At 45.9% G+C, this 14,734-nt stretch overlaps 1 protein-coding gene across 2 annotated transcripts in view; it reads right to left on the bottom strand.

Moving 5' to 3' along the window:
* CLPX (caseinolytic mitochondrial matrix peptidase chaperone subunit X) overlaps nt 1–14,734 on the bottom strand; it is a 417,306-nt gene that overhangs the window by 140,540 nt on the left and 262,032 nt on the right. The gene's annotated exons all lie outside the window — the stretch shown is intronic.

Genomic DNA, 14,734 nt, shown 5'->3' with positions numbered 1-14,734 from the left:
GTCGTGGATGTAAACCTAGCTATGAAGCAATGGAATGCTGTACAACTTGTGGGGTGCGAGGATGAGACAGGGATTTGAAACATCCTCCTGGTAAGGTGTGGTGGGTGTAGGGAGTTGGGACTAGTCGTCATCAGGGGCACCAGGCGAGATATAGGTGGTGTGCATCAGATGTTGCTTAGATAGTGCGACAGTCACAAAGGAAAACACTTGTATTGTGAATTTAGAAGCTTTATGGACCAAAGAAGTCTAGAACTCCAAATACTACATTGTTAGTATGCCCACTGCCCGCAAACATGTAATTTTTATTGTATTATAAATGACTCGTGTTCCACATCTTTGTACATTACCTGTAACTGCCTGACAATATTCTAACTTTCTGTATTGTTCACATACGGACTTGTTTTATTACAATGATATGTTGTAATTTTGCCTGGATGCCACTGGGACCTTCCCCCTCCCCCCTTAAGCACTCCCTTGTACACCCCCTCCTTAAGAAGCACTCTGCCGATCCTTCCTCTCCGGCTAACTATCACACAATCTCCATCACTTCTTTCCTGGGCAAACTCTTGGAAAAGCTGCCCATCTCCCAGCTTAATTTTCACACTGAATCCGTTGGTTGTCTCCATGTTAGGGAGAATTCTCTTATAAGGCTGATTTCTCAAACCTAGTGAGTCCCCCAGCAGCTTTGCTGGATTTTTGGGGTTTGTTTTTTTCTCCTGCTAAGAGTGAGACTCTTTTCCTCCCACTCTTAGGCATGATTTGAGGTAGGTCTTTGACTGTGTGCTTATGGGCTATGGGGTTTTCTTTTTACTCCATAGGGTATCATCTATTTTTTATGTGTGTGTTACACAGCACCCTCGGTGACATAACACAGGGGTGTCATAGTGACCCCCAAACATATACTCCATACCCTGGGACTGACTACTGTCTACCAGGGCATGTAAAGTCACCATTGACTTTACTAGTCCTAAATTGTGAACAGAACCAGTACAAACCATCATATTGTGGAAGTAATGGTAGGGGTTAATTATATTGCCCCTGGGTCTGTTTTCAAGGGGGCACTGTCCAGTCCCCCCTTGACGAGTTTCTGGCTGGTGGCAGTGGTTACCACGCAAAATATTCCAATGGAATATTTCCTATGGGATTTTCCCATTGATTTTAAACGCACCACTTTTTGGTGCAATGTTAAAGATACCGCTGGTTTATTTAATATTAAATCAACGGTTGGGTCTTTTTGCCAGAACTCTTTTCTAAAATGGCGTTCGTGTCCGTCTCTGTAACTCTAACCAAGGTCGAGTCCTTTCTTCCACTTTTTGGCAGGCTTCTCCACAGAAGCCCTCCAAATGGTGCCACTCTGTCTGGGTTGCACAGGATGGGTGGGGAGGGGAATTGGCACCCCGGACTGCGTTGCCTTAGCAACTCAAGTTGCACTCTGTTCTGATTGGGCCAGTGGTGAGCCGCCCAGCTCACCACTTAGCATGTTTCAGTGACAGCTAGGCTGTTGAATGGGGGTTTTTCTGCATAAAAGCAAGGCCTTTGGGACTGGAACATCAGAGGTCGCCACAGGACCTAAGAATCCGAAGAGGGAAGAAGCTGAGCCATCTGCAACGACAACACCACCGGTGAAGCCCTGCAGCAACGAACTCACCACTTTCCCCAACGACAAGAGAAGATCTTCTGCTGGACGAGTCTTCTTCCTCTGAGCTGGTGGGACCAACCAGTTTACCCCTTTTGCCTTCCTAAGACGTCTGTTGGTCGAATCACCCGTGCAAGCACCCCGGCGGCCGGATAGCCAAGCTTCACCACTTTGACCGTGAATAAAAGGAACGCACCTTTTACCGACGAAACTCTGCGGCTGGTTTCATCCCTGTGCAGTGCAACGACTCCACGTTTCCTCCTCGACGAGATCCTCTCTTCCCCTGGTCGAAACAACGAACTGCAACCACTGCCAGGAACAACTGCCACCGCTGGAGCTTCCTCTCTCTTTAAGGTACTGTGTCCTGCCTGGCCTCCCTTTCTTCGGTTTGCCCAAGATGACCCTTAAATCCTTGGCTTTCCAACTGGGTTGGCCCCAGACCTTCTAACTTTACCTTCTTGAATCGCCCCAACCTCTTATGAACATACTGCAAAGACTTTTAGTAATTTTAAACCGTGTGATCCTGGGCACATTTTGCTTTGCTACATTTAAAGTGGGCCTGGCCTATGAACTTTGGCTCTACAGTATATACAGCCTTTATTCCCTTGCTGAGAACTACTAAAAGTGTTGGGACCTGTTTTATTTCCATGCTCTGCCTTTTTCTCTCCCTTTAACTGAACTATTGGAGTGCCATCAGGTTACGCGCTCACATCTGTTTAACAACTTGTGGTGTTTTAACTCCGACTTGTCTAATAGTTATCAAGGGAGGTGTGTATACTTTACCTGACTGTTTTAACTTGCTTTTGATTTAGAGTGCTAGTATATTGCCTAAAGTGTGTTTTAAATAAATAATTATATACTTTTTATACAAAGCTCTGGTCAGTGTGCGTTTGCCCTGCTGTGTTTTTAGCCCTATTCTGTATACTCTACATACTGCCCTACTCTTCTTGAGAGAAGTCTGACTGCTCAGCCACAGCTACCAGGTAAATTTGGGTGGTGCAGGCTGCTACCAATTGGGTTTACTGCTTACTCCTGTAGTCTTAATCTTTTTGCAGTGTTCCCTAAGGGAACTGCACAGGATTCTGCCTAACACTCCATGACCACCAGTCTGGCTTCAGAGCCGCCACAAGCACAGAAACTGCTCTCCTGAACATCTGTAAAGACCTGCCCTCTAACCTCGATTCTAACCTTCCTTCTGTCCTCAATCTTTTTACTGATTTTGATACTGTCAACCATGCCATTCTGCTCAATCGCCTCCATGATAACCTGGGTATCACTGATCAAGCCCTGGCCTGGCTGACCTCCTTTCTCACTAATCGACCCTCCCAGGTCCAGCTGGGATCCTTCCTCTTCCATCTCTCGCTCTACCTGTGGTGTTCCCCAGGGGTCTAACCTTTCTCTCTGGCTGTTCAACCAATATCTGGCACCTCTTGCCCACCGCTCCACCATTCAGTGTTATGCGGATGACACCCAGCTCTCTTTGAGGCTTCCGTCCGACACCTCCATGTCTTCTCTCATTCCAGACTGTCTGGCCACAATCCAGGAGTGTTGTACCGCCAACGATCTCTGCCTTAATGTCAGTAAGACTGAGATCCTCCTCATCGGAACACCACCTCCCTCCTTTCCTTTCTCTGGCTGCCCACTCTGGGCCCTCTTCCTACTCCTACCTGTGAAGCTAAGAACCTTGGGGTCACTTTTGACTCTGCCCTTTCCTTCTCTCCTCACATCTGACGTCCCTAAGAAGTCAAATTATCACCTGCACCGCCTCAGAGGTAGCCTTCCTTTCCTCACTTTCCCCCAGAAGCTCACGCCCTCCAGAGCTCTGGTCCTCTATAGGCTGGACTACTCCAACAGCCCTTTTCTAAATCTTCCTGCCTGTACTCTCCATCCTCTACAACTTATCGAGAACAGGACTGCGAGACCCGTCCTTGGCCTATAGCCCAGGGATTGTATCTCTCCAACACTGAAATCTCTTCACTGGCTCCCAGTGGCAGCAAGGATAAAGTTAAAGACCCTCGCCACCGTCCACAAGGCTTTCTGGTGCATGGGACTGCACTACCTCCAACTCCCTTTCCCTGAACATCTCCCTTCTCAGGCTCTCCGCTCATCCACCTCCAACGCTCTAAGGGTCAGTCGTTTTCCATGCAGAGAGTTGGGTGCAGATCTCCTTCGGCTAGGGCCTCCCTCTGAAACAGTGTCCCTGCATCTCTCAGACTTTAGCAGAACCACCTACGGCTCCGGAAGCAACTGAAGACCTTCCTCTTCAATTCTGCTTTCTCCCTCTCCCATGCCGATGACGCGTCTGGTCCACGCACTGCTCACCTGGCCACCCTCTGAACTTGGGCCCAGGTCCCTGCATGTCAAGTTGCACCTCACACTGCCTCTTAGCTCTCCCAGCACTTGTGGTCTGTATCTGTAACTCTACAGTCCCCAGTCCCCCCTCTGTGCACTGAGCCACCCACTTAGTGCACTTTTCCACCCTCCACCACCTCCCTTTTGGCACTTCTCCACATCCCTACACTTGCACAATCTGAATGACAAGGCCTAGTAAGATCGTTTTATCTTCCTTCTGTTTCCACCCTCACCCCCCGGTCATGTCGTGCCTAGAAACACTTGTGTACAGGCACGTTATGAATGCCCTATCATATACTATGCAATGTGCTACCTGGAGGAGGTTCTCCAGAGCCCCTCATCCTATCCCTGTCCCACTTAGGTCATGCTCCCAAAAGACGATAATGGGCATAGACTCCAAAAAGGGCAGTTTCTACTGCCAAATAGTTAAACCCTTTCCCAAACTGCCAGTACTCGCTTCTACCTGCTGCTGCCTCAGGTCTTTGCTACACATATAATTTCTGTCGTGGAAAGACCTGTTGGAGAACTACTTTGGTTACAGATGTTCACAGTGCCTCACTCTCAAGCACGGCATCCTCTGCTGTTAGCTTGTTTAGGGTGGGTGCGAGTGAGGGGGGGGGGGTGCAACAGCCTTGTTGGGCTACTAGTAGCAAGCAAAGCCACTCCTGGGCTATAGCCGACAAGCAGTTGAGAAACACATACTCACTGAGCTCCAGAGACACTGTGGACTTGCTTGGAGCCATCATAGAGCTCACACTTCTGTTGTGGAGTTTCAAATCTGATTGCACACTGCAGCAATGGTGTCGAAATTGCAGACAGGCCTATACAGCCCTTGGTTGTCACTGCATACACAATCACACAATTACCCACAGGTAAACCATGAGCTACAGCTCTGAATCATTATAAAGAGAAAAAAAACAGGAAAGAATGAGCAAGGGTCGGGACTGGGGGATAAATTATCATGTCCCAAGAATAGAGATAGCTGGGAACCACCAATTAGAAACTTTATTAGATAATAGTAAAAAAAAGAATATATTAAAAAAAAAATGTAAAGGGTTCTGGAGTGGAGGCCATGGAAGTGGGGACCCTGACTCAAAGTTGCTGCTAGGAGAGTCCAGACAAGAGCCCTAAGAAACGTGTGTCAATGGCTTGAGCAAGGTGTGGAAACATATCAAAAGGAAACTTTACAAGAAGCCCAGTTGTGCAATCCCTGGACAGAGTGATATTATCTTGACCCAACGACCCAAAACAACGGGGACAAAGTACTTGCGGATAACAGACTGTCAAGAAGAGAGAAGGGCACTATATCTGTAAAACCACTACTGCCAAGAAGCAAGATAGGTACCTCAAGGTGAGTTGGAACAAAGAAGCATGCTGAGCTCTTCACGCTTAAGAGTTTACTGGATTAGGGAATCATAGGATTTATAGTCTTCACGGAGTAAAGTTTTGAGGCACTTTAAAGGAACAGATCCTGACAGGTTTAACACAGTAGCTTTTATTAATTCTAATCAGATTCCCCTAGCACATAAGTTTATCTCACCAGGACAAAGTTAATCAAGGTATATGAACTTCAGCTTTTTGACTGGGGTCTATTCGGAGCACCCATCGACAATACGCTCAAGAGCAGGGTCTTCATTTCTGTCTCGACTTGGAGGGTTTTTGGCTCTTCTGATTGCAGATGGGATCTTGTTCCATATTTCTGGTGCACAATAATAGACGACCGCCTTCCAGTGTTATGCAACTTCTTTTGCGCTTAGTCTGGTGGTGGAATGGCTCCTGGAGAGTCACGATCGGCCTGATGTGAGGAGTTTGGCAGGGAGATCGGTGGACTGGTGGTCTGGGCTATGAAGATCTTGTTGAAGATTATCCAGAATAGAATCGGGAGCCAATGGAGTTTCCAGAGGTTTGGTGCAATATGTTTAAATTTCTTTGTGCTATTGGTTAGTTGGAGAGCAGCTTGTTGACAGCATCCACTGGTGCCAGGAGCAGATGCAACACATAGTGTGTTTACTCCATCCAGTTGTAAATTGACTTGGGTGTTTTTTTTAATTCATCATGGAGGGACAAGGGCTCAACCTGGCACAGAAGAAACATCTTCTACCATGGAGTTTGTGCTTTGTTGATAATTTGGTCTTTTTTTCTATGGCTTGCTGAAGGTTTGTCTCCTTTATCTGCGTGCAAAAAAATGAGTCGAACTGATTTATAAAATAGGACCCTGCAAAAGCAACAGATTAGTAAGGCAGTAGCCGTCTGGTTTGGTGTTGAATTACATTAAAGTACTTGCATCATTCCATCATCAATCATGGTCTTAGGTTATGGTAAATGTAGTCCCAAGTAAATAAATCTATATCTGTCTGACACTTTAAACGACAATGCGCCCATCTATGTCGAACCGAAGACCCATCAAAATAGTAATATGTGTCAATGTCTGGCAGGCACACGCTTTGTGGGCCTGCATTCATGTTTTAGGCCAAACAGTGAGACACTAGAACACAAGAAAGGTGGGGTTTATGTCCATCCGTCTCTCTGGTAATCCTACAAAAGTGGAAGGATTGGAATAAAGGCGGCAAGGACAGTTTTCCCCCTTTGTAGATGGCTTCTTCCCCTCACTTGTATGCTGGGTTAGCCATCTTAAGTCCTTTACAACAGCGGAAACAACCTAATCTAAACAAAAGAATAATTCAAGACTATCCTTCATATGTCCACCCCTGTATGTACGGACAGTCTGCACCCTCATTGGTTGCACCTGGTGCTCCTCCACAGGCCCCAACTGGAATTAGGACCCTCGCCGCCCTGTATGGGGTCCTGTGGCCCTTGCCTTTCGATTTAATACTCGGGATGGTACTGGTCTAGCAGTGTCAACTTTTCCCCAGCCCTCACATCTCAGGAGTCTGTTTAAAGGGTTGTCTTTCAGCTCTCAACCCTTATTCTCTTTGAGACCTCTGATTTAAGACTGTCAAAAGTTCTTCTCTCAGAATTGGATTTCTTGTTGGACCTTTAATTCAGGCTTCAATCGGTCTTGTAATAGGCTGTAGGTTTGATATTCTTAACTTAACAAGTCTTCTTAAACCTTGTGTTTTCTGATTTCTTACCACATACCAGATGTGTTCCTCTTCTTCACTTAGATGCACTAGGTCCCACCTAGGCCTCTCCCGCCACCAGCCAATTACGATACGTATTTCTCACCACCCTCTTTCTCAGAGTTCTTGTCATCAGGCAGCTGCATTATTTCGTTTGCCCTACTGCCATAGACAAAGCCGTCTGCCGTGAACTTGCTGGTGGAGCCCCATATCCTGGTGCCTCAAGTTCCCACAAGGTGAAAGGGTGCAATCTTCTTCCATCTCATTAGGTATCCTTTATACCACAGGCTCTCCTTTAAGCTGATCCCTTCTTGCCAACAGGTGCCCCAATTGCACTCCTGTGGGACAAGTCCCAAAAATAAAATTCAGATTGTAAACCACACAGAGATAATACATTCAAAATTAATAAACACTTACTCAAAACAATTAAGATAATTTGACTCAATTCCAAATGACAAATCAAAAGTTTACTTCAATAAAGCACTTTCGTTCAAAAAATGAAAGCAACAATATAAATATATGTTATTAAAATGTATCACGGCATACAATGAAAAAGAAAAGTAAGTAAACCTAAACATAACAGATGGAAACCAACATTTCCTATCAAGCATCTGTTGTGTAGAAAGGTGAAAGCAGAAGAAGGCTTTCAACAGGTATGTAGTGTGGGAGAGCAGCACATTTATACATAAATCGCTTTAGATTCTTTCAAGTGTCTATTCACGCACATCGCGCTTGAAGACATCCATATGTTGGGGAGTGAATCCCCCAAGGTAGAGGCGATTATAACAAGTTCAGGAGTTTGATTAGCTTCTTTCTACATTTCATTTTAGGTCTCTATCAGCACTTTGGGAATACAATCAGTGAGGTCAGTGATTATTCTGTCAATAGGTTATCTTTGATGATTCAGGAACAAGCAGCAAGCGACTCATTTTTTTCTTTTTTTTACAAAGTCGTTCTTGGGGACATAACTCCTCATGAAGGTTAGGTCTGATGTAATTTATTTTGCATGGAATATTCTTTATTTCATTGCCAAATTAATACAACTATTTCTGGCTCGATAGGTCATCCCGTTCCAGAGATAATTGATCTTTTTGGTTTTTCGGCTTTGCTGTTCGGCATTATGTTTTGTGGTGTTACACCGCCATCTAAAGGTCATTTGTATAAAGCGCTCATCGCGTGTCAAAGCTGAAACATGATAAACACCCAATTAATTTCGATCGCAAAATTTTGTAAAGGACAGGTACTTCACCCTCATGACATCAAATGGAATTTTGCTACTATTTGAAGATGACAGTTGAATCAGTTGATTTGAATCAGATTCCATATTTAACAAAAAGGCTTCTTTGTTCTGAATTCTCTTTCATTAAATGCTTTCATCCCACAAATATATTTTTAAAGAAATGCCACGAAAAAAGAGCAGTATTTAATCCCACCCGAATCAAAACAAAATATTGAAAGCTGAAACATGATCAACATTCTGAAGGAAGTTCTCAAGACCATGAAGCGGATAGAATTCAACATCCTTTCAGACAAAGTGCTCAAGAACCTGAAGCAATATTTACTAATCAGAGAATTTGTGCTGCTAAAAAACAAAGCAACAAAACTGCTGGAGATGCCATTTGATACAGTGGATCACCGTATCTTGCTTATATGTCTCGAAGAGATCGGAAATCTCTCTGAGCAGGCTCTGAGTTGGTTCCAGCCCTTTCTGTCAGACCGGGAACAACAGGCCAAACTGGGAGGTTTCCATTCAGATTCTCTCCCACAGGAATGTGGTGTTCCACAGGGATCCTCACTCTCTCCCCCCTCCTTTTTAACCTTAGGCCATTAATGGTTATCTTGAAGCACAAAGTAAAATTTCACTCGTACGCGGATGATACCCAAGTGATCATCAAAATTGAGAAGGTGGAGGAAACATTCCAGACAATTGAAGAATGTATGGATGAAGTCAAGGTGTGGATGTCCTCCAATTGGCTGTTTCTAAATGCTGGGAAAATAGAGGTAGCATTGTATGCCCAAAACACCTTTTGGATGATAGCAGGCGTCCTGCTTTTTGTGCTCACATCTAGTCTACACCCCTAAAATAAAAAACCTTGGCTGCATATGGCAGGGCCACCTGGGGAGCAAAGCCCAGATAGGTGCTAAGGTGCAATCAGTTTTCGGCACCTTGCGCATCCTGAGACAGGCACTACCGTTCATTCCCGCCAAAGACCATGCAGTGGTGGTGGGAACCCTGGTGAATTTGCACCTGGATTGCAGCTGGATTATTGTAATAGGCTGCTAGCAGGTATCCCCTCTAAAGAAATCCAGAGAATGCAAAAATCCCAAAACGCAGCTGTTACACTCATTTTCAGAGTAAAGAAATTTCCCCCAATTTCTAACCTGTGTCGATCTTTGCACTGGCTTACGGTGAAGGATTGTATGGATTTCAAAACACTGTGCCTGGTGTTTAAATGTGTCAATATGATGGCCCCCCAGTTAACTCTCAGAAAAAATGACCAAGTATCAACCTACCCGACATTTGCGGTTGTGCAACAAACTCTGGTTGCATATTCCCCCTTCAAATTGTGTATTTAGGGGTGATCAGCGGGTTGGCAATATACGGCCCAAAGATTTGGAATAACCTCCCACCGGAAATTCGGGCCATAAGAACACAGTTGTTTCCGTAAAGCTCTAAAGACCACCCTGTTTAAGTAATTGTGGCAGGATGGCCATCAAGGACTCTTAGTCTTAGGGTCTGGAATGTGGTTTATATGCTCTTCCCATATTATTGCTCGAGTCTATACTGATTCCACCTGTGCCCAGATACGATTGGATTCGTTTAGGTGCGCTATACAAATGAGTCAAAATCAAGTAATGCGAGTTGTCAGTCTGTTTTCCGTCCACTTTCCTTACTTCCTTTTTCCAGTTCGTTTTGATTGTTTGCTGCATTCATTAGGGCCTTCGTGAAATAGTGATTTTCAAGTTCCTTTTTTTGCTCGCATGACACTTCCTGGGAGTGCACATCTTGCAGGATTTCACTCCTGTGAGTCCCTCCCATTTGCCCTTCCAAGTGACCCTTATTGAGTTTGGCGGGTCTCATCTTTTTACCATATTCGCCCGGTGAAGCAGAGACATTGCCAATAACATCTCAGCATCCGAGATATACGGCGGTTTGACCTCATCAGACATGTAGTTCTTTCTGCTCCTTAATACCTGGATGGCTGTCTTGAGGCCAACTATGGCAATACAGTGAATTGGGATATTGGTAAAAGGAATCGAAATGGTTTAAGCTAACCGAAGCTCAAGGAGTTGAGAGCCCACTGTCACTTCTTCAGCTTAAGACTGGAATTCCACAGTTTTAAAAGTAAATGATACCCTGCCAATATCGATCTCCAGTTTCAAACGTGCACACGAGCTACACTGACTGGAGCTTCAAAGCAGTCACTCAGTTTGAAAGAATCAGTACACAGGAATTCCACAGTTTCGAAGTAAGTGTTATTTTGCCAATATTGTTCTCTATTTGCAACCGCTAAGGTAACTTTAACGCAAGGTACACTGAACAGAACTCAATGGCGATAAAAGCCTGTAGTCACTGCGGCAGCATAAATGAAAAGGGTCGCAGAAATGTCAGTCTCAAAAATTGATTTTAGGTAGACAGTACCTTCTCGTTATCAGAAACTCTGGCAGGCACCAGCAGCCGAACACTCAGCCAGCACTCTGCCACACTCTGCTAGGGGCTGGTGTTTTTAGTGCCCAGGCTCCTCCCCTCTACAATAGATACTGTAGTTATAAATGTTGCTGCAACAATGTTACTCCTTCTCCACCGAAAACACAGTCAGCACTTTTCTTTCTCATTGTATTCTGTGTGTGAAATGTTTAAAACACTGTGTATATTGTTGCTTTTGTTTTTTGAACGCAAGTGCTTTATTTATTGAAGTAAACTATTTTGATGTATCATTTGGAATGGAGTCAAATTCTCATCTTTTGAATAAGTGTTAATTTTGAACTTATCTTTGTGTCGTTTACAATCTGAATTTTATTTTGGGACTTGTCCCACAGGAGTGCAATTGGGGCACCTTTTGGCAACAGGCCATTTCTTTTGTGTGTAGCTTTTCGTACAACAGAAACATAGAACCTTGCAGGCAAGGCAACCAATCAACAATAAAGAACCCTTTCCACGTGCCCGCCCCCTCAGCACACTATATTCATCCATTTTACCCTGTGGCCAACCTAATACTGTCCCTCATGAGATCAATCTTTGTGCCCAACATATTTTTCTATTTATTCATAAATTCCCCCCAGATGCTCATGTGGCGCAGCCCTGCCATGAAGTTCTGTAGTTATTCTTTCCGTGCATATATTCGGTGCCACATTGATCCAGTACTCTTACTATGAGTCTGGGCACATTTCCATTTCATCACTAGGCAGGCCTGTCAACATGCAAAGTTCTCCCCAACTTTCTCCATCCCAAACAAGCTCAAGAAGGGTGTTTTGGTACAGTGAACACCCTCTAGTTCCCTGATCCAGCCCAAAACTTCATCCCAAAACACCTTTATTCCGGGGCTTCCCCACCACATATGCCAGTAGTCAGCTCTATTCCCCACATAAGCACCAACAAATGGGACTCGCAGTCTGAAACATCTTTGAAAGCCTGACAGGGTCATATTGCCACCTATGGAGGAGCTTGATGGCATGCAACTTGTATTGGCTCGAGATAGATGTCCGAGACACCCGTTTACACAATCTCAAAGTGCAGGGTCTATTTCCCTCTCCATGTCACTTTCCCCATCTCTGGCTCAACTTTTCCGTGGACCCGTTCCCTGCAACCACCAATTCCCTGTACATAACAGAAATCCGGCCCTTCATTTCTGTTCTTTTATCTAAGAGCTTCGCAAAGGGAGTACGGTCTATGTATCCAGTCCCTCCATTTTCACCCTGTGATCACCCCTTTTAACTGAAGGTATGAAAAGATAGAGTACCTATGCCCAACTACCCTCCAGATCAGTTATAGTTATAAAGGTGCCATCCCTCCACAGTTGGCCAACCCTCTCAAGGCCAGCCTCAAACCATGCTTGAAATCTTTCGGGGTTTAGGATTGCACCTCAGACTCCAGACGCTCACAAGTGAATCAGGGGAGAGGGCCATGTCGTCAGTCCTTGCATTTCCATGCCCTGTTGCCACATCTCCCATATTGTGCACAGAATTGGATGGTCCCGAATTTTGCTGGGGAGCTTGCCTCCTAGTACCCACAGCCATTCCCGCACAGTGGCGGAGGACCCGCACAGTGGCGGGGGACAGGTGAAGATTATCCAGATCAACCCATTGGAACTCCTTCTGCATTCTAAGATGGGGTATGAGGACCCTTCGATGTGCTGCTTTGTAGTAGTTTCATGTTCAGGAGCCCCAGCCCGCTCCTACCTTTCAGTAAGGTGAGAACCTCAAAGTATATGCTCAGTTTTTTCCCCTGCCACAAAAATGTCACCATAGCCCCCTTTATCTCCAGGAAGAATGCTTCAGGGACCTGGATCATAAGCATCTGGAATGCATAGATCTTACCCGATAAGCGGACAGGAGTGTGGGGAAGTTAGCATCAAATAGGTCTCCCATGTCCCTTGTGAGCTTAATCCCCAAGTATCTCAGTGAGCCCAGGTTGACCAGTTATCCCAATAGGGGAAACCTATTTATATTTCCGCCCCTGTCCCTATCCAGGGGGAAAAGGACTGATTTAGCCCTGTTAATCTTGAAGACGGAGAGGTCTCCGTACTGCTCAATCAACCAGATTACCCTGGGTATTGAGGCAAGGGGGTTCCTCATGTGCAAAAGCATATCATCTGCATATAATGCTACCTTGTAATCCAACCCCCCACCCCCCTTTCCTCCCACTGAGTCCTTCTACACAGGGATCCTCTGATTCTCTGAGCTAGTGGCTCCAGGGAGAGCGCAAATAGAGTCAGGGAAAAGGGACAACCCTGTCTCGTACCTCTACTTGGGTCGAACCAGCGGGAGTAACCACCATTAACTGCCATGCATGCCCGAGGGGGATGCGTAGACTGCCATAATACCCAGTCTGATTCTAGTGCCCAGGCCTCCCTTACCAAGCACTTCCTTGAGAAAGCCCCACTAAAACCCTATCAAAATCCTTCTCGGTGTCCACCGAGAGGAGGGCAGGGTACCCACCATCTCCCGCACCTCATGAATCAGGTGCAGGGTTTTCCTCATTGTGTCCGCCCCTGACGTCCCATTATGAAGCCCAATTGGTCCGGATGGATCAGTTGGGGAATGTACACCTTAAGTCTTGCAGGCAGAATTTGTGTATACATTTTGGCATCAATGTTCAGGATGGAGATGGGGCGAGAAGATCTGCATAACCGGGGATTCCTGCCCTCCTTGTGCATCAGTTATTAACGCAAAGGAGATGATTGAACAGTTCTACCATGAACGGGATGAAGGGGGGTAACAAAAGACTTGTAAAAGCCTGCTGAGAAATCGTCCTCCCTGAGGCCTTTCCCCTCGGTACCCTTGCCACTGCACTCCGATTTCTTCGGCAGTTATTGGGGCCTCCATCGCTGCTGCCGCCTCTATCTCCCGCCTCTGGGTTTGCTTCCGTTTTGTAAAGATTTTCATAAAAAGATACAAATGCCTCTTGAATCCCATCTGTCCATGGGTCCTGTGTTTTGTCCACACCCTCTATAGCCACCACGCACCATTCGGCTCACTATCCCCCTCAGCCTAGTGGCCAGTAATGCATCCGCCTTCTCTCCTTTCTCATAAAACCTTTGTTTCAGAACTGCAGTTTCCCAATTTGATCTTACGACAGGAGTCAAAGCTCTTCCCTTTTCCCTCACGTATCCATGACCCTGTCCTCCCGCCCCTCAGTGGCATCCCGAACCCTCGTCTAGTTGGGCAATCTCAGACTGCAACCTGTTCCCAATTAGTGTCAGCTCTCTTTTTCCAAGCCCCTTCCATGATCACGATCCCCCTCCATGTCACTTTCCACGTTTCCCACATCACTCTCCTCAAGACCTCTCCCGTATTTATTCTTTTGAACTATTCTTCAATTTCTTTGGTCAAGTCTGCATGGAACACCGGGTCCTTCCATAGAATCGTTGCATCTCCATTTAGACCTGCTGGGTACCAGCCAGCGCTGGTTCAGGTCCACTGATACCAGATCATGGTCTGACCAAGTGATCGGGAAAATCTCAGAGCTCAATGCTTCCTACCACTGACCCCTTCAGATATACCAGATATATTCTGGTGTAAGTGCCATTTGGGTCTGAGTAGAAGGTGTACCCTCTCATTTGGGTGCATGTACCGCCATATGACCTGCAGCCCATAGGCTTCCAACATTTCCAAGACCTCTTCGTACCCCAATCTCAGGAATGTGTGTGCCCCTCCCACCCGTGCCTGTCAAGCTTGACATCAGTCCACATATTGAAATACCCCCAGTATTATGTGGCCCGGGGCTTCAAGCATCATCTCCCAGAGAGTCTTCATCAGAAACCTCAGTTGACCCTGGTTCAGACATTGTGGCAAATGTGAACCCCACTTTCTTTATAGTCCCAGAAACCAGTGGGGCCCTACCTTAATCAGCCCGCACCTTAGTAACCCCTATTCTTAGCTCTTTACCAATGAGAATTCCCACCCCCGCTTTCCTAAAGGGGCCAGAGCCCCAGTATTCCTAACC

This window comes from Ambystoma mexicanum, chromosome 11 (assembly GCF_040938575.1).
Source record: "Ambystoma mexicanum isolate Mex_15411 chromosome 11, UKY_AmexF1_1, whole genome shotgun sequence".
Classification (NCBI taxonomy): Eukaryota; Metazoa; Chordata; class Amphibia; order Caudata; family Ambystomatidae; genus Ambystoma; species Ambystoma mexicanum.
The sequence above is the reverse complement of the archived record's forward strand: the minus strand, read 5'-3'. Positions and strand labels throughout refer to the sequence as shown.